Genomic DNA, 20,477 nt, shown 5'->3' on the forward strand with positions numbered 1-20,477 from the left:
CTTATCACATATACTATCATGTACACACTTTGTCTTGGCCGAATCTACATTAATCATTTCCCAATGAATAATTCAATTTTACGCCATACTATCATTTCATATTCGAATACTCATAAGCTTACAATATCACGATTTATAATTCAAGTATGGGTTTAATCAATAGCTTATGAGCAACTAAAACAAGTTTTATCCATGTTTACAACAAAATCACATATTCACTATGAGCTGTTTTCCTGAGCAATGGTCACTAAATTATTTATAACCGGAGCTACAAAACTCCAAATCACTTGCCATTAAATCAACTCATTAAATCAACTCAATATGTCCTATTATGATTGAATTTACTCAATGTTTAATCACTTAAAACTTACCTCGGATGTGGTCGAACGATTTCGGCGGCTATTCGACCACTTTTTCCTTCCCTTTATCGGATTTAGTTCGCCTTTGCTCTTGAGCTTAATTCAAACAAATTTAACTCATTAAAGTCTCATTTTGCTAGCTTATGGCAGAATATGACAAGCAGTTTGATAGGTCATATGGCCATCTTTTAGCATGCAAATGATATCAACACCAATCCACCTTGGCCGAATATCATCTCCATGACATAGTAAAGATTTGAACCATGGGCTATTTAGAACTCAAGCTAACTACTAAAACATGCATGCATCTCATGGAACATCATCAAACATACCTTAGTCTATCAAACCACCATAGCCGATTTCCTCAAAGCTCTTTTTCCTTCTTTTTCTTTCTCCTATTCGGCCAAGAACAACATGAGAGCTTTTCTCTTCTTTTTTTTTCTTTTTTTTTGGTCATGCATGAGAATGATGAACACATTTTTTCTCTTTGTTTTCTTCCTTCAATTTCTTATTAGGTTATTGCCCATGCTTCTTATTTTATTCTTCCATTAACACAACATGTTTCATGACATGTTTTGTCCATGCTTCTTATTTTATTTTTCCATTAACACAACATGTTTCATGACATGTTTTGCCCATCATCCCTTGCCATGGCCGGCCACTAGTACTTAAATGGGGGGGAATTGACATGCAAGTCCACCCCTTTGATTACATGCACTATTAGGCCACTTGCATTTGCCTAGCACATTTCTAAATTTTCTCACATAGTCCTATCAACTAAATTCACATGCAATTAACTAAATCGAAGCTTAAAACTTTCACACATTTATATTCACATATTTTAGGCAATAATTATGACATTCAAATAATTTGGTGACTCGGTCTAGCGGTCCCGAGACCGCTTTCCGACTAGGGTCACTTTAGGGGTGTCACAAAATGGCCTAGGTTGTGTTTTGATGTAGGAAAGCAAAGTTGTAACTTATGCCTCGAGACAGTTGAAGCCAAACGAAAAGAATTATCCAACGCATGATCTTGAATTGGTTGCAATTGTGTTCGTGTTGAAAATTTGGCTTCATTATTTTTTTGGTGAGAAATGTCATATTTATACTGATAACAAAAGCTTGAAATATTTGATAACTTAAAAATACTTGAATTTGTGACAGCAGAGATGGTTAGAATTGTTAAAAGACTATGACTTGGTAATTGACTATCATCCGGGGAAAGCGAATGTAGTTGCCGATGCTTTGAGCTGAAAGTCCTTGTTTGCTTTACATGCTTTGAACACATATTTGGCTTTTTCTGACGATGGTTTGTTAGTAATCGAGTTGAAAGCGAGGCTATTTTTTATACAACAAATTTATGAGGCTCAAAAGTTTGATAATGAGTTACAAGCAAAACGGGTTCAGTTGAGTCAATTTCTGATTCAAAGTTTCAAGTTGATTCTTGTGATTATTTGAGATTCAGAGATCGAATATGAGTTTCGAGAAATTCAGAGTTGATTCAGATGATTTTGAATGAAGCACATAATAATTGTTTATCAGTATACCCGGGAAGGACGAAAATGTATAATGATTTGAAACAGTTTTATTGATGGCATGGCATGAAACGAGATATCTCAGAATTTCTTTCGAAATGTTTGATTTATTAGCAAGTCAGAGCTGAGCATGAAGTATCGTTAGGTTTATTACAACCTATCATGATTCCTGAGTGGAAATGGGACAGAGTAACTACGAATTTTGTTTCAGGTTTGCCCTTAACTCTGAGAAAGAAAGATGCAATCTAGGTTGTTGTTGACAGATTGACGAAATCTGCGATTTTCATTCTAGTGCGTACAGACTATTCATTCGATAGATTTGCTGAGTTATATATTTTTGAAGTTGTGAATTGAACAGAGTGCCTATTTCTATTGTTTCAGACAAAGATCCGAGATTCACTTCATGATTTTGGAAGAAACTGCATGAAGCATTAGGTACAAAGTTACATTTTATTACCGCATTTCACCCACAGACAGATGGTCAATCCGAGCGAGTTATTTAGATACTTGAGGATATGTTGTGTTGTTGCATTCTTGAGTTTGGAGGTAGCTGAAAGAAATATTTACCGCTAATTGAGTTTGCTTACACTTATAGCTTTCAATCAAGTATAAATATGGCACCATACGAAGCTCTATATGGTCGTAAATGTCGAATGTTGTTGTACTGGACTGAGCTAAGCGAGAATAAGATTCATGGGATTGATCTGATCAGAGAGGCTGAAGAAAAAGTGAAAGTAATTCACGATAGTTTGAAAGCAGCTTCGGATCGACAGAAATTGTACATAGATTTGAAAAGGAAAGATATCAAGTTTCAGATTGGGGATAGAGTATTTATGAAAGTGTCACCATGGAAAAAGATATTGCGGTTTGGTCGAAAAAGGAAATTAAGTTCACGATTCATCGGACTGTATGAGACTATCGAGCGGGTCGAACCAGTTGCTTATCGACTATCTTTACCATTTGAGCTAGATAAAAAAATAATGTGTTTCATGTATCGATGCTTCAAAGATAACGATCTGACCCTTCACATGTGATTTCCCCGACTGGGGTTGAAATTCAGACAGATTTGTCATATGCTAAAAAACTGATTCGAATTGTAGCTCTAAGATTAAAAAGCTGAGAAATAATAAAATTACACTAGTGAAAGTATTATGGCATTGAAATGAGGTTGAAGAAACTACATGGGAACCCGAGGATGCTAAGGGAAAATAATACCCTAACATATTCACTGGTAAGATTTTCAGGGATGAAAACCATAAACGGGGAGAGTTGTAACAACCCGTTTTTCGCTAAATCAGAACTGTGGTTTTGGAACCACAAATCCAAGGTTAGAATATGATTTTAATATTATTTTATGTGTTTACAGCATGATTGTGTGTATGTGCGAAAATTTCGTGAGCTAATTTTATCGTTTAATAGCTCAATTTGAGAAAAATGACTAAATCGCATAAAATGTAAAATTTGCATTCTACTTGTTAAAAGTGTATAATTGTTATGGTTTATTAAATGAAAGGTCCTTCTGATGTTATTAAACCATTGACAATGGAAGTTGACATAGATGGCCTTATATTAAGCGGTTTTATATGTTTATATTAAAGGTTAATATTGGTAATTGATAAATTAATTTATTATTAATAAAAAAAGTGAATTAAAACATTATTTTCCATCTCCATGCACCGAAATTTGAAGAACAAGAAGAGAAAATAGGGTTCTTCATTCAGCTATGAATAATTCAAGCAATTAGGTATGTTTTAAGCTCGATTTTTAATAATTTTTACGTTTTTGAGATCGTTGCTTTGTATTCTAGCTAGCCCATGTCTTAATTTTTGAATTTCTTTATGATTTTGTGAAGTTCCATTGATGATTATTTGAGATTTTGGATGTTTGATGATGAAATATGAAAATCTGATGATAGATTTTAATGTTTTGTAAAGTGATTTTTGACAAAAATGTCAAATAGGGTTTATATTGTGAAATGTGTAAATTTAGGGGTTGAAATGTGAAATAAATGAAATATGTGGGCTACTAGGGACACTAGTGAAATTTGGCTATGTTGAAATTGGATTAAATTGCTTGAATTTATATTTTTGTGAAATAAGGACTAATTTGTAAAAATGTAGAACTTTAGGGGCTAAAGTTTAAAAATGACCAAATAGGTGTTTGTGGACTGAACTGAAGGATTTGATGGATAAATGAGTTAATTTTGAATGTATATAGATCAAGAACAAAAGAAATCAGATTTAGATCGAGGAAAATCAAAGGTTATCGAATAGTCGATCATTCCGTTTATCCCAAATACAAGGTAAGTTCATATGCAAATAAATGTCTTTAAATTGAATTATATATGTTTAATTGTTATTGAATTTCTATGAATGTTGAATGATCAAATACGAACAAGAATCGATAGGGTTACAATATCTAAAAGTCCAGTACTAACCTTAGGAATTGTATAGGATACGAATGTCATGACATTAGGATTAACGAGATGTGATTATGTGTAGGATCAAGTCTAGGACATTGGCATCATTATGTGATTAGGTGTAAGACCATGTTTGGGACTTTAGCATCATTAATTAATTTCGTGGAAGACCATAGCTGGGCTATCGGCATTGATATGTGATAACATGTAAGACCATATATGAGATATGGCATTGTACAAGCTATATGTGATTTCCGAGTAACCTTAACAATTCCAAAAGGTTCAACGGGCAAAAGTCAAGTCAAGGAAGAATGTGTGTCTAAGTTAAGTGACTCGGGTACGTGTGAGATTCATATAAGTATTGAAAAGGGAAGTATTTGATGTATTCATTTATGGTATTGAATATGTATACATTGAGAAATGTTTGTGAGTGATACGTGATATTCGCGATAGGTTTTAAAAATTTATAATTAATTGTTCTTGAAACTAACTATTATCATGGTGAAGGCAAGTGTACCTATCAAACAGTAGTATAGCTTTATCAAGACTAGATTTTCGAACTTGAAGGAACCAAGAGTACTTGTAATTACTTTCTTTTTATTATCTAGCTTAAAAATTAAGGGATTTGTTTATCTAAACTAATTAACTAAACTAAGAGTGCACAGAGAGAAATTGGGGAAAAGCTTTTGGGAAAATTCGAGTGATTAAGACAATACCCGAGGAAAAATCAACCTAGACTTCACTTGTTATTTGACTCTAAATCAGACGATTTATTCATTTGGCTTGATCCGTAGAAATCCCTAAGTTATATTATTATCTCTCACCCTAGGTTAATTAATTGAAATCTCTTTCTAATTAATGCCCTAGTGTTGCATTAACTCGATCTATGGATCCCTTTATTAGGTTTCACCCTAATCCGAAAAAATCTTATCACCCTATCTCTAGGCGTGCAATCAACTCCCCTTAATTATGACAAATTTACTCTTAGACAGGGTCTTTTCCTCCTTTGAATAAGAGCATTAACTTGAATCAATATCCTGAAATATTAAAACAAGAATTAAGAACACATAATTAAGAACAAGTCAAATATTTATCATACAATTCAGTTAATAATAACAAGATCTGTCTTAGATTTCATTCCCCTTAGGTATTTAGGGGGTTTAGTTCATAATTGTAAAAAAGAACATCTCAGAAGAATAATGAATACAAAACATAAAGAAAACCCAAAACTCCTGAATGAAAATTGAAGGGAGATCTTCAGTCTTGACGAATAATTCGGCTCCTAAGATAGATCAATCAGCTTTCTTCTAGTAATTCCTTGCTTTTTACTCTATGTGTCTATTCTAGCTGCCTCCTCTGGTGTTTAAATAGGCTTTAGAATGCCTAAGAGCCCTCAACAGTGGCTTTTTCCGAATAGGGCTATACTTGGGCTCGGCAGGGACACGCCCGTGTGCGATTACTCCAACATGTGGTCAAGGCTGTTGAGTAGGCACGGGCGTGTAGTCTACCCGTGTAAGTCATGCTTCAATCCTGCAAAATGGACACGACCGTGTGACACGCCCGTGTGAGGAAGTCCAGTCCATGTTGATTTCCCACGTGGGTCCATTTTCTCCATTTTCGGCCTGTTTCTCTCTCTTTTTACTCTTCTATGCTCACCTAAGTATATATCATGAAAATTAAAGGATTAAGAGCATCGAATTCACCAAATCTAAGGAGAAACCATCCATAAATGTGCTAAGCATGGGATAAAAATATGTAAAAATTACGGCTTATCGAAAACCCCCACACTTAAGCGTTTGCTTGTCCTCATGCAAAATCTCCAATCCACAATCAAAATAAATTCTTCTCAATTTATAATCCCTATCAATAATATCTCAAAATAATCCATAAGTAATCATACATTGAAAATTCAACTAAAAGTACATCAAACTTTCAAACATTCCAAGTTGAGCATTTTATCATGAAAACATAGGTGTCCCCCCTCATCTAAGTAATCACCTTTGATTAAAATATCACAGAGTTTAACATCTTCACTAAAGATTCACTAAAATCACTCGAGGTGTTTAAGGACATCAAATAAAGCACTCATTAGTCAATATGAAAAGTTATTACCATAGGCTTGCATGAAAATTAAATCTCCACCACTATAAATTATGATGATACATCAATCAAAAAGGTCTTTAGAGGGTTGTAACGTGGCTTTGGTTAGGGGGTGTGGTCACAAGCTGAAAGAAAAAGTTAGAATCGAGATTGAATTGAAGAAATCACCTAACTAGAAAAATAACTAACTATCAATTGAATACAAGTGAGCTTCTTCTCAGAATATGGAATTAACACTCAAGCTAAAAAGTGACGAATTACTACTAATATGTATATAAGTATTTTTTTTTACTTGAAGTAACATAGAACTTAATTATTGCAACGAAGAATAAAACATAGCCAACCAATTAGTTCAAATCAAATCTCGACAAAAATAGGGATCAAATTAGGGGATTTCAACAATAATGGGTTAGGGGTTAATATTGAGGGTAAATTAATTGATGGCTTGTTAGGCTCAAAGGGGCTCACTAATAGTTAATTATAAAGGTAGGCTTCTATGGAGTGAGTGGGTTAAACCTAAGCGCCTTTATCATCTCGACATATCAAATCAAATGGTGTGCTCTTGACATGCATAATCAAGCAAGTTCTAGAATAACAAATCAATACTGACGCACTCATAATAAAAGTGAGCATGAAAGAAATAAAATATGCTCTAAAGGCTGAAGTTCTCACAAAAATTATGGTTTTTTGATGTTTAAACTTGTGAATTTTAACTCAAGATAATATCTAAACTTGGGGAAACAACCTAAATTTTTTTTTAATTCTCAAAAATCAACTTATCATGCTTGATTCCTTAATGTCTTAAAGTTTAAACGATCAATGCATAAATGCCTATGTTTTAATTCAATACATATCAATAAAAATCATAACTTAATCAAAATTCATTCTAATAGTGATATGAGTGATTCACGTGAGAGTAAGAAAAAATTTAGGGATTTCTAATGATGATATAAAAGACCCCCCACACTTAAGATGTACATTGCCCTCAATGTACAAAGATGGATATATTGAAAAATATAGATATATAATCATAAGATAGGGAGAGAGGTGAAACTTCCTGAATGATGAATGAACTCCTTGAATTGGAGTTATAGAGAATAATTGGCCAAGGTAATAATAAGAGTGGAGGAGGATACTCCGGTGGTGGTAGAGGTTCATTAGTCTATAAGTCCTACGCCAAAAGAATATTATATGTGGTAGTAGCTATGGTGGTGATTGAGCAGGACAAGGCAGTCGTGGAGAACCTTTTCCAATGGAGTTTTTAGTTCCTAAGTGATGATGAACTTTGGAGCTCTTTAAACCTGTGATAGAATCAGGAACTTTTTAGGAAATATAAAGAGGCATAATTACTCGTAAAGAAATAGCTGAATAAAAAAAATTATAAAATCTCAAGATAAAATAGTATTAAAAGGAAATGAAAAAGTAATTTCAAAATATAAAGATAAAAATAAAATAAATAATAGGTGTTTATAAGAAATTGGGGCACACGGCCGTGGGGAATGCCCGTGTGCCCTCATTTCAGACTGTGAATTTCGTGGTTTTCGAAATTGGGTACATTGGTGTACATAGCCATGTTGCACGGCCGTGTAAATCTTCGTTCACCTTTCCCACACCCGTGTATGCAGGCGCAAGCCCGTGTTATTTTGATAGGCTCGACCACGGTCAGTGGGCATGGTCGTGTCGCGCGCTCCTGTTAAATTCTCAGTTTCAACCAAGGTTTCTCGACATGGGTGTGTCGCACGCCCGTGTTGTTTTGATAGACCTGCCCACGGCCATGTCGAACGGTCATGGCGACTTATCGCAGCCCTTGTTTAAGGAAAATTTTGCCCTGTTTTCACACGACCGTGTCTCCTCCCGTGGTGTGAGCACATCCTAAGGCACGCTCGTGTGCCCTGCCGTGTGGAATAGAGAACCTGTGTTTCAATGACTCAGTTAATGATTAGATGATAAAACTAAAATTTTTAAAGAAGTTAACATCGTTAGTGCTCGGGTTGCCTCCCGAAAAGCACTTTATTTATAGTCTAAGCTCGACTTACCTTTCTGGTGCATGGTCATGGTAGTGCGAGGAGTTTACAGTCCTCATCCCTGCTATCAATTTTATCAACATAAGGTTTAAGACGGTAATGTTTACCTTAAAAGTGCCAAATTTGGGATGAATTACCTCGACTATACCATATGGGAAAATACTGAGTATCGTAAGGGGGATTGCTCCATTAGGTTCAGAAGTGGCAATGCGAGGGCCTACTGCATATCTAGTAGTACTTTCTCTCCAACCTTAAATTGATTTGGTGCGACATTGAACACGTCATGGCGTAGTTTTGGTTTATCGTGTGTCCTCGATTTATGTGTCCGCCATTCATCTAGTTCCTTGATTTGTAGCCTTTGCTCTTCATAGATAGGTCCTTTTGTTGTTGCTTGAACATAGATCATATAGGTTCTTCGAACTTATTTCCTGCAAAGTAGGTTCACCACATGCTCAGTTTTAGTAGAATGATTCATACAACCACCTTCAAGTTTTGATGTGTTACTCGTATTATGAGCTTGAAGGGTGATTGTTTCGTCTCCCACATGAAGTATGAGTTCACCTGTGCCAACATCAATTATTGTTTTAGCAGTTGCTAAAAAGGGCCTCCCTAAAATTAAAAGAACGTTACTATCCTCCTCTATGTCTAGAACAACGAAATCAACTGGGAATATAAATTTGTCAATTTTAACGAGTACATCTTCAATAATCCCTCTAGGAAATCTTATTGTTTTCGGCTAATTGAATACTCATCCCAATTTGTTTGGGTTTCCTAAGACCTAGTTGCTTAAACATTTTGTAAGGCATAACATTGATGCTAGCCCCTAAACCAGCCAAAGCATTATTAACACCTAGGCTACCAAATAAACAGGGAATCGTAAAACTCCCTGGATCTTTTAATTTGTTCACGAGGTTATTCTACAGTATGGCTGAGCAAACCGCATTTAGTTCCACATGCGACGCCTCATCCAACTTCTGCTTATTTGTTAAGAGCTCTTTTAGGAATTTGACTGCGTTTGGCATCTACGAAAGAGCTTCAATAAAAGAGTAAGTTAATATGTAACTTCTTTAATAATTTAAGGAATTTACCAAATTGTCCATCTGTGCGGTCTTTCCTTGTTGCGTTGGGATATGGCACACGAGGTTTGTACTCTTTACTTACCGGTTTCTGGTCATTGTGGTCCACCTCACCTTTACCTTTACTTACAGTAGTTTCTTGCCTCGATTCTGGTTCAGGTGCAAGTAACCCTTCCTCATCTTGAATGGTAATTGCATTGAGCTACTCCTTGGGTTAGATTCAGTGTTACTCGGTAGGCTACCTTGTGGTCTTTCAGATATCAATTTAGCGAGCTGACCTATCTGAGTTTCGAGCCCTTGGATTGATGCTTGTTGATTCTTAAGTGCTGTCTCGGTATTCTAAAAATGAGTTTCTGACACCGAGATGATTTTTGTTAGCATCTCCTCAAGGTTTGGCTTTTTCTCTTGTTGGTAGGGTGGTTGTTGAAAGCCTGGAGGTGGTGGTCTCTGATTCCCTTGGCCTCCCCATGAGAAATTTTGGTAGTTTCTCCAACCTTCATTGTAAGTATTACTATAAGGATTATTTTGAGATCGAGGATTATTACCCATGTAATTTAACAGCTCGTTCTCCATGTTGTGGCCATAGGGTGGGTATTCTGAATTGCTTGATCCACCTCCACTTGCTTCGCACTACATTACTGGGTGAACCTATGAAGAACTAAGAAAACCGTCAATTTTTCTATTCAAAAGTTCTACCTGATTAGAGAGCATGGTGACCAAATCGACGTTAAAAATGCCGGCTGTTTTCGTTGGTTTTGTCCTCATGACTTGCCACTGATAACTATTAAGTGAAATCTCTTCTATAAATTCATAAGCATCCTCAGATGTCTTATTATTGATAGTTTTGCCAGCTGCTACATCAATCATCTGTTGAGTCGAAAGATTCAGGCCACTGTGAAACGTTTGAACCTGTAGCCAAAGTGGTAACCCATGGTGAGGGCACCTGCTCAATAGATCATTATATCTCTCCCATGCATCGTAGAGTGTTTCTAAATCCATCTATACAAAAGAGGAGATAACATTATGTAATTTGGCTGTTTTAGCCAGTGGAAAATATTTTAATAAAAACTTTTCGATCATTTGTTCCCAAGTAGTGATTGACCCTCGTAGTAACGAGTTCAACCATTATTTAGCCTTATTCCTCAACGAAAAGGGAAATGGTACGCAATATTCATGACAGGTTTTAAATATTTATAATGAATCGCTTTTGAAACTAACTATTATCACGATGAAGGCAAGTGTACCTATCAAACAATAGTATAGCTTTAGCAAGACTAGATTATCAAACCCAAAGGAACTAAAAGTACTAGTATTAACTTCCTTTTTATTATCTAGCCTAAAAAATTAAAGGGTTTTGTTTATCCAACTAATTAATTAAACTAAGAACTCACAAAAAAGAAATTTGGGGAAAATACTTGTGGAAAAATGATTGAATTAAGACAATACCTAAGGAAAACTCCACCTAGATTTCACTTGTTATTTGACTCTGAATCGGACGATTTATTCATTTGACTTGATCTGTAGAAATCCTTAAGTTATATTATTATCCCTCTCGAGACTAACAACATCTAACCCTAGGTTGAATAATTGAAATCTCTTTCTAATTAACTCCCTAGGGTTGCATTAACTCGATCTATGGATCCTCTTATTAGGTTTCACCCTAATCCGGCAAAATATTGTCACCCTATCTCTAGGCGCGCAATCAACTCCGCTTAATTATGAAAAATGTACTCTTAAACAAGGCTATTCTTCCTCTGAATAAGAGCTTAACTTGAATCAATATCCTAGAATATCAAGACAAGAATTAAGAACATATAATTAAGAACAAGTCAAATATTTATCATACAATTCAGATAATAATAACAAGATCTGTCTTAGGTTTCATTCCCCTTACGTATTTAGGGGTTTTAGTTCATAACTAAAAAGGTAAACATCTCAGAAGAATAATGAATACAAAACATAAAGAAAAACCCAAAACTCCTGAAGTGAAATTAAGGGGAGATCTTCAGTCTTGATGATGAATCCAGCTTCTGAGATGGATCAATCGGCTTTCCTTGAGCAGTTCCCTACTTCTTTCTCTGTGGCCCTCTTTTCCTCCTCTTCTAGAGTGCATTTATAGGCTTTAGAATGCCTAAGAACCCTCAAAATTTGCCTTTTTTGAATTGGACTCAATTTGGGCTCGACAGGGACACGCCCGTGTGACACGCCTGTGTGCGATTACTTCAGTCTGTGGTCAAGCCTATTAAATAGTCACGGGCATGTGGTCCACCTGTGTGAGTCGTGCTTCGATTCGGCCAAATTGACACGGCCGTGTGGTCTACCCGTGTGAGGAGGTCCAGGCCATGTTGATTTTGTACGTTGGACCATTTTCTCCATTTTTGGCCTGTTTCTCGTTCCTTTCACTCTTCTATGCTCACCTAAGTATAGAACATGAAATTAAGGCATTAGGAGCATCAAATTCACCAAGTTTAAGGAAAAATCATCCATAAAATATGCTAAGCATGGGATAGAAATATGTATAAATTACGGTTTATCAAATACCCCCACACTTAAGCATTTGCTTGTCCTCAAGCAAAATCCTCAACTCATAATCAAAATAAATTCTTCTCAACTTATAATTTCTATCGATAATAACTCAAAATAATCCATAGGTAATCATACATTGAAAATTCAGAAAGAACATCAAAGTTTCAAACATTCCAAGTTGAGTATTTTATCATTAAAACAAAGGTGTCTCCCCTCGTCTAAGTAATTACCTTTGATTCAAAATATCACAGAGTTTCACATCCTCACTAAAGATTCACTCAAATCACTTGAGGTGTTTAAGGACAAGAACTGAAGCAGTTAATAGTCAATAACGAAGAGTCATTACCATAGGCTTGCATGAAAATCAAATCTCTACCACTATAAATTGAGATGAAACATCAATCAAAAGGTATTTAGAGGGCTGTAACGTGGATTTGGTTAGAGGGTGTGCTCACAAGTTGAAAGAAAGGGTTAGAATCAAGATTGAATTGAAAAATTCCCTAACTAGAAAAATGACTAGTCATCAATTGCGTACAATAGAGCTTCTTTCAGAATATGGAATTTAACTTCTTTAGCTCAGAAGATCACTACTACTAATATGTATACATGTATTTTTTTTATTAATTTTTTAGAGCAAATCGAATTACAAAATAGAATAAAACATAGCTAAGCAACTATTCCAACTCAAATCTCAACAAAAATAGGTATCAAATTAATTTAGGGGATTTCAACAATAATGAGTTATGCGTTAATATTGAGGGTAAATTAATGAATGAGTTGTTAGGCTTAAGGGGGTTCACTAAGGGTTAATTGTGAAGGTATGCTTTTATGGAGTGAGTGGGTTAAATCTAAGTGTCTTTATCATTTTGACATATCAAATCAAATGGTGTGGTCTTGACATGCATAATCAAGCAAGTTCTGAAATAACAATTCAATACTGATGCACTCATAATGAAAGTGAGCACGAAAGAAATAATAGATGCTCTGAAGGCTCAAGATCTCACAAAAATTATGGCTTTTTTATGTTTAAACTTGTGAATTCCAACTCAAAATAATACCTAAACTTGGGGAAACAACCTAAAAGTTTTTAATTCTTCAAAAATCAACTTATCACACTTGATTCCTTAATGTCTTAAAGTTTAAACAATCAATGCATAAATGCCTATGTTTTATTCAAGACATATCAATAAAAATCATAAATTAATCAAAATCCGTTCTAATCATGGCATGAGAAGATCACATGAGAATAAGACAAAATTCAGGGATTTTGAATAACGATATAAAAGACCTCCCACACTTAAGATGTACATTGCCCTCAATGTACAAAGGTAGATATATTAAAAAAGATAGATTTAGAATCATAAGATAGAGAGAGAAGTGAAACTTCCTGAATGATGGATGAACTCAAACTTCCTGAATGATGGATAAACTCCTTGAATTGGTTTTTCGAATAATAATCAGCGTGAGAGTGGAGGAGGATACTCTGGTGGTGGTAGAGGTTGGGTTCCATAAATGTTGCGCCAAAAGAATATTATATCTCAAGTTGTCTATGGTCATGATCGAGCAGGACATGGTAGTCGTGGAGAACCTTTCCCGGTGGAGTTTTTAGTTCCTATGTCATGATGAGCTGAGGAGCTCTTTATAACTGTGATAAGATCAGAAACTCTTTAAGAGGTATACTGATGCATAATTACTCGTAATGAAATAGCTGAAGAATAAAAATTGTAAAAACTCAGGATAAAATAGTATTAAGAGGAAATAAAAAATAATAATTTCAAAATATAGAGATAAAAACAAAATAAAATAAATAATAGGTGTTTATAGAGAAATTAGGGCACACGACCATGGGGCACTCCCGTGTGCTCTAAGCTCAGCCCGTGCGTTTCATAATTTTCAAAATTAGATGCATTGGTGTATACGACCATGTTGCACGGCCGTACCGATATCCTTTTGCTTCTCCCATGCCCGTGTTAAATTGACAGGTTTAACCACGATTTCAAAACACAGGCGTGTGGAACACCAGTGTTATTTTGGTAGTTTTGCCCACGACCATGTCGCACGGCCGTGTCTACTATCGCATCCCGTGTCGGGGAAGAAATTTTGGCCCTGTTTTCTCACGTCCGTATCGCACGGCCATGTTCCATCACGTGGTATGTGTATGGCCAACGGCACGCCCGTGTGCCTGGCTGTGTGGTTCTGAAAAGGCCTATGTTCAATGACTTGGTTAGTACGTTTAGATTTTAAAAACTAAAATTTAAAAGAAGTAATATTGTTGGTGCTCGGGTTGCCTCTCGAGAAGTGCTTATTTAAAGTCTAAGCTAGACTTTACCGTGTGAGTATACTTAAGGAGATTCGTGGAGCCGTACCTCATCCCCGTCATCTTTAAATTTCTCACCGTTGTAAGGTTTGAGGCGATGTCTATTTACTTTGAAAGTACCTTGCAAGGGGTGACTTATTTCTACAGTGCCGTATGGGAAAACTATTTTGACTACAAACAGACCTAACCATTGTGATTTAAGCTTCCCAAGGAACAATTTGAGTCTCAAGTTATATAATAGTACAAGATCTCCAACTTCAAATTGTTTATTTTATTTTAACCGAGCATCATGGCATTGTTTCATTGCTTCCTTGTATAGTCTTGAATTTTCATATGCATAGGTTCGCCATTCGTCTAACTCGTTTAAATGCATCAATCTGTTTTCACCTGCAAGTTTGGGATCAAAGTTTAGAAATTTTATAGCCCAGAATGCTTTGTGTTCTAACTCAAATGGTAGATGACAAATTTTTCCATAAACGAGTTTGTATGGTGATGTTCCTATGGGGGTTTTAAAAGCAGTTCTATAGGCCCATAATGCGTCATCTACTTTCATTGCCCAATCTTTCCTGTTTAATCCTACCGTCTTTTCTAGGATACATTTAAGTTCTCGATTTGTCACTTTGACTTGGCTACTAGTTTGAGGGTGGTAAGGGGTAGCTGTTCCGTGGTAAACTCCATATTTCTTGAGGGTCCTTCCAAATTGGGCGTTACAGAAATGAGTCCCCCTATCGCTGATGATTAATCTAGGTGTTCCAAATTGAGAGAAAAGTTTTTTAAGGAAATGTACCACTACTCTAGCATCATCTGTAGGTAGAGCTTGGGCTTCAACCCATTTAGACATATAATCGACAGCTACTAAGATGTATTTATTTCCAAACGAAATAGGGAATGGACCCATGAAGTCGATACCCCAAACAACAAATATTTCACATGAAAGCATATATGTCTAAGGCATTTCATCACGGTTAGAGATATTACCTGTCCTTTGGCATTTGTCACAAGAAATAACATACCTGTTGGCATCTTTGAATAAGGTGGGCCAATAAAAACCTGATTCAAGTATTTTATGTGCGGTCTTATTTACACCGTAATGTCCCCCAACTGGTCTTGAGTGGCAATGTTCCAAGATTTTTAATGCTTCTGTTCTTGTAACGCATCGCCGAATGACTTGATCTGGACATATATGGAAAAGAAAAGGATCTTTCAAAAGTATTTTTTCACATCAGTAAAGAATCGTTTCTTTTTCTGATGTGTCAACCGTTTTGGGATAATGTTAGCGGCTAAAAAATTCGCGATGTCTGCAAACCAAGGTACCTCCGAGTCAGAAATAACAAAAAATTTTTCTTCAGGGAACAAATCATTTAATTCCACTTCATCTAGCTCTTTGGTACTTGAATTTTCAAGCCTAGATAAATGATTAGCAGCGAGATTTTCTGCTCCTTTCTTATCTAGAATTTCCAAGTCGAATTCTTGCAATAACAAAATCCATCAAATGAGTCGAGGTTTTGCATCAGTCTTAGTTAACAGGTAGCGAAGGGCAGAATGGTAAGTATAAATGACAACTTTAGACAATAATAGATATGGCCTAAATTTATCGAATGAAAAAACCACAGCTAACAATTCTTCTCCATGGTGGTGTAGTTCTTCTGTGCGGCTGTCAAAATTTTGCTAACATAATTAATACGTTGAAAGTGCTTTTCTTCATTGTCCCAAAATAACACCTACTGCAAAGTCAATCGCATCACACATTAGTTCAAAAGGTAAATTCCAATCAGGTGCTATTATAATTGGAGAATTAATCAATTTATCCTTTAGAGTATTAAATGCTTCTAAACATTCCTGATCAAAATTAAAGAGCATATCTTTTTCTAGTAATTTGGTCAAAGGCTTAGCTATTTTAGAAAAATCTTTAATAAATCTTCTATAAAACCCAGCATGTCCTAAAAAACTTCTAATAGCTTTAACTGAACTAGGAGGAGGTAATTCATTGACTTCGACTTTAGATTTATAAACCTCAATCCCTTTACTAGAAATTTTATGTCCTAGCACAATACCTTCTTGAACCATAAAGTGACATTTTTCCCAATTAAGTACAAGGTTTGTTTCCTCACATCTTATTAGAACTCATTTTAAATTTTCAGGGCAAAGATGGAAAGTGTTACTGAATACCGAGAAATCATCCATAAATACTTCCACGATATATTCTACGAGTTCGTCAAAGATGGCCATCATGTAGCGCTGGAACGTAGCAGGAGCATTACATAATCCAAAGGGCATTTACCATATAGACATGTGAATGCCATTTTTTCCTGATCTTCAGGAGCTATTGGGATTTGGAAATAGCCAGATAGTCCGTCTACGAAGCAGTAGTACATGTGCCCTGATAGTCTTTCCAACATTTGGTCAATGAATGGCAAGGAGAAGTGATCTTTTCTCGTGGCATCATTTAGCTTCCTATAGTCAATGCAAATTCTCCAACCTGTGACAGTCCTGGTTGGAATTAGTTCATTCTTCTCATTGGCTACCACAATCATGCCTCCTTTCTTAGGAACAACTTGCACTAGACTTACATAAGAACTATCAGAAATAGGATAAACAATTCCAACATCTAGAAGTTTAATTACCTCAGCTTTAACAACTTCATTCATGTTGGGGTTCAGTCATCTTTAAGCTTGAACACAGGGTTTATATTCATCTTCCATTAAAATTTTGTAGGTGCAAAAAGAAGGGTTGATCCCTTTAATGTCAGAAATTTTCCAAGCTATGGCCTTTTTATGTTCTTTTAATACTTGGATTAATTCTTCTTTCTTCTTGGGTTGCAAGTTAGATGCAATAATAACTAGTAATATAGAATTATTTCCAAGGAATTCGTATTCCAAGTGATTTGGTACTTGTTTGAGTTCTAGTTCGGGAGGTTCTTCAATAGAGGGTTTTTGCTTAAAATCATCGTTCCCTTTAATGTCCTCATATTCTGCTTGGCTTTGGAAAGATTTATTGAAGTTCAGCTTAGCTTTTATTTTACCTCTCTCAGAATCATCGTCATCTATCTCCTCTCCTTGGGCATGGCACAGTTCCAACGTGTCCTTATGTATGATTTCCTGAAAAGAATCTTAGGCAGCATGATCAATAGAGTAAATAATATAACTTGAGTCATCCTGTTCCCTAGAAAATCTCATGGCATCATAAATTTTAAAAATGATTTCTTCGTCACCTACTCTAAGTACCATTTTACCATCACCCACATCAATAACAACCCTAGCAGCGGCTAAAAATGGACGCCCTAAGATTAAAGGCACTTCAACATCTTCATCCATATCAAGCACAACGAAGTCAATAGGGAATATAAATTTATCTACTTTTACAAGTATGTCCTCTATAATAACCCTAGGATATTTAACAGATCTATCAGCTAGTTGAATACTCATCCTAGTGGGTTTAGGTTCCCCAAGACCAAGTTGTTTAAACATTTTATATGGCATCAAATTAATACTAGAAACTAAATCAGCTAGTGCCTTATCAACGTTAAAACTACCAATTAAGCAGGGTCTAGTAAAACTTCCTGGATCTTTTAGTTTGGTTGGCAGTTTGTTTTGGAGTATAGCCGAGCATTCCTCGTTAAGTTCCACTGTAGATAAATCTTCAAACTTCCTTTTGTTTGTTAGAAGCTACTTTAAAAATTTTGCATATGTAGGCATCTGCAATATAGCTTGAACAAAAGGTAAGTTAATATGTAGTTGTTTAAAAAGTTCAAGGAATTTACCAAATTGTGCATCCATGCGGTCTTTCTTCAACATTTTTAGGTATAGAATTGGTGGTTTATATTCCTTCGGCATTAGATTGTCATTGCTTTCGGGTTTTACCTCCTCTCCTTTGCTTCTGTCAGCTTCTTGTTGTAGCTTCTTTTCCGATTTAGCTAACACTTTCCCACTCCTCAGTGTAACTGCTTTCACATGTGCTTTTGGATTGGGTTCGGTGTTACTAGGTAGATTTCCTGGTGCTCTTTATGAAATCATCTTAACCAGCTGTCCAATTTGAGTTTCGAGCCCTTGGATCGATGCTTGTTGATTTTTGAGTGTCGTCTCAGTATTCTAAAAATGTGTCTCTAACACCGAGATGAATTTGGTTAGCATCTCCTTAAGGTTTGACTTTTTCTCTTGCTGGTATGGTGGTTGCTAAAAGCCTGGAGGGGATGGTGGTTTCTGATTTCCTTGGCCTCCCTATGAAAAATTTGGGTGATTCCTCCAACCTGCATTGTAAGTATTGCTATAAGAATTGTTTTTGAGATCGAGGATTATTACCCATGTAATTTAACTGCTCGTTCTTCATGTTGTGGCCATAAGGTGGGTATTCTGAATTGCTCGATCCACCTCCATTTGCTTCGTACTGCATTACTGGGTGAACCTGTGAAGAACTAAGAAAACCACCAACTTTCTTATTCAAGAGTTCTACCTGATTACAGAGCATGGTGATCGAATCGACGTTATAAATGCCGGTTGTTTTGGTTGGTTTTGTCCTCATGACTTGCCACTGATAGCTATTCAGTGACATCTCCTCTATAAATTCATAGGCATCTTCAGGTGTTTTATTATTGATGGTTCCGCCAGCAGCTGCGTCAACCAGTTGTCAAGTCGAAGGATTCAGGCCATTATGAAAAGTTTGAACTTGTAGCCAGAGTGGTAACCCATGGTGAGGGCATCTTCGTAAAAGGTCCTTATATCTCTCCCATGCATCGTAGAGTGTCTCTAAATCCATCTGCACAAAAGAAGAGATATCATTACGTAATTTAGCCATTTTAGCCGGTGAAAAATATTTTAATAAGAATTTTTCGGTCATTTGTTCCCAAGTAGTAATTGACCATCATGGTAACGAGTTCAACCACTGTTTAGCTTTGTTTCTCAGTGAAAAAGGGAATAACCGAAGGTGAATGGCATCATCAGAAACGCCATTAATTTTGAAAGTGTCAGAAAACTCCAGAAAATTTGCCAAGTGAGTGTTGGGATCTTCGTCCTGCAAACCATCAAACTGAACAAATTATTGTATCATTTGAATTGTGTTAGGTTTTAGTTCAAAAGTATTTACAGCTACAGCAGGTCTAACTATGCTCGATTCAGTTCCTGTTAAAGAAGGTTTAGCATAATCATACATAGTACGTGGAGCAGGATTTTGATTAACAACAATCGTAGAAGGTAACAGATTTTCTTGGTTTTCAGCCATCTCCTCGGTGGTGGTTTGAATATTGTCCTCTTGCTCATTCTCTATGTATTTTAAGCTTCGCCTTATTTCTCTTTAGTTTCTACGAACTGTGCGATCGATCTGTCTTAGGTTTCATTCCCCTTAGGTATTTAGGGATTTTACTTCATCACTAAAAAGGTAAACATCTCAGAAGAATAATGAATACAGAACATAAAGAAAAACCCAAAACTCCTCAAGGGAAATTGAGGGGAGATCTTCAGTCTTGATGATGAATTCGGCTTCTGAGATGGATCAATCGGCTTTCCTTGAGCAGTTCCCTGCTTCCTTCCCTGTAGCCCTCTTTTCCTCCTCCTCTAGGGTGTATTTATACGCTTTAGAATGCCTAAGAACCCTCAAAATTGGCCTTTTCTGAATTGGACTCAATTTGGGCTCGACAGGGACACGCCCGTGTGCGATTACTTCAAGCTGTGGTCAAGCCTGTTAAATAAGCACAGGCATGTGGTCCACCCGTGTGAGTCGTGTTTCGATTCTACGAAATTGACACGGTCGTGTGGTCTTCCTGTGTGAGGAGGTCCAGGCCGTGTTGATTTCGTACGTTGGACCATTTTCTTTGTTTTTGGCCCGTTTCTCATTCCTTTCTCTCTCCTATGCTCACCGAAGTATGAAACATGAAATTAAGGCACTAGGAGCATCGAATTCACCAAATCTAAGGAAAAATCATCCATAAAATGTGCTAAGTATGGGATATAAATATGTATAAATTATGGTTTATCAAGAAACAACCGAATGCGAATGGCATCATCAGAAACGCCATTGATTTTAAAAGTGTCACAAAACTCTAAGAAATTTGCTAAGTGAACGTTGGGATCCCCATCCCGTAAACCATCAAACTAAACAAACTGTTGGATCATTTGAATGGTGTTAGGTAT

General features: G+C 36.1%; 2 non-coding genes across 2 annotated transcripts; both read left to right on the forward strand.

Annotated features, from left to right (window-relative positions):
* The first annotated feature begins 10,437 nt into the window (after positions 1–10,437).
* On the forward strand, positions 10,438–10,543 carry LOC121208634 (small nucleolar RNA R71). The gene has a single exon (XR_005903766.1). It is a non-coding gene; the product is annotated as a small nucleolar RNA R71 (small nucleolar RNA).
* Positions 10,544–19,033: 8,490 nt separating this feature from the next.
* Positions 19,034–19,140, forward strand: LOC121209194 (small nucleolar RNA R71). The gene has a single exon (XR_005904311.1). It is a non-coding gene; the product is annotated as a small nucleolar RNA R71 (small nucleolar RNA).
* Positions 19,141–20,477: the final 1,337 nt, after the last annotated feature.

This window comes from Gossypium hirsutum, chromosome A10 (genome assembly GCF_007990345.1).
Source record: "Gossypium hirsutum isolate 1008001.06 chromosome A10, Gossypium_hirsutum_v2.1, whole genome shotgun sequence".
In the NCBI taxonomy this organism is placed as follows: Eukaryota; Viridiplantae; Streptophyta; class Magnoliopsida; order Malvales; family Malvaceae; genus Gossypium; species Gossypium hirsutum.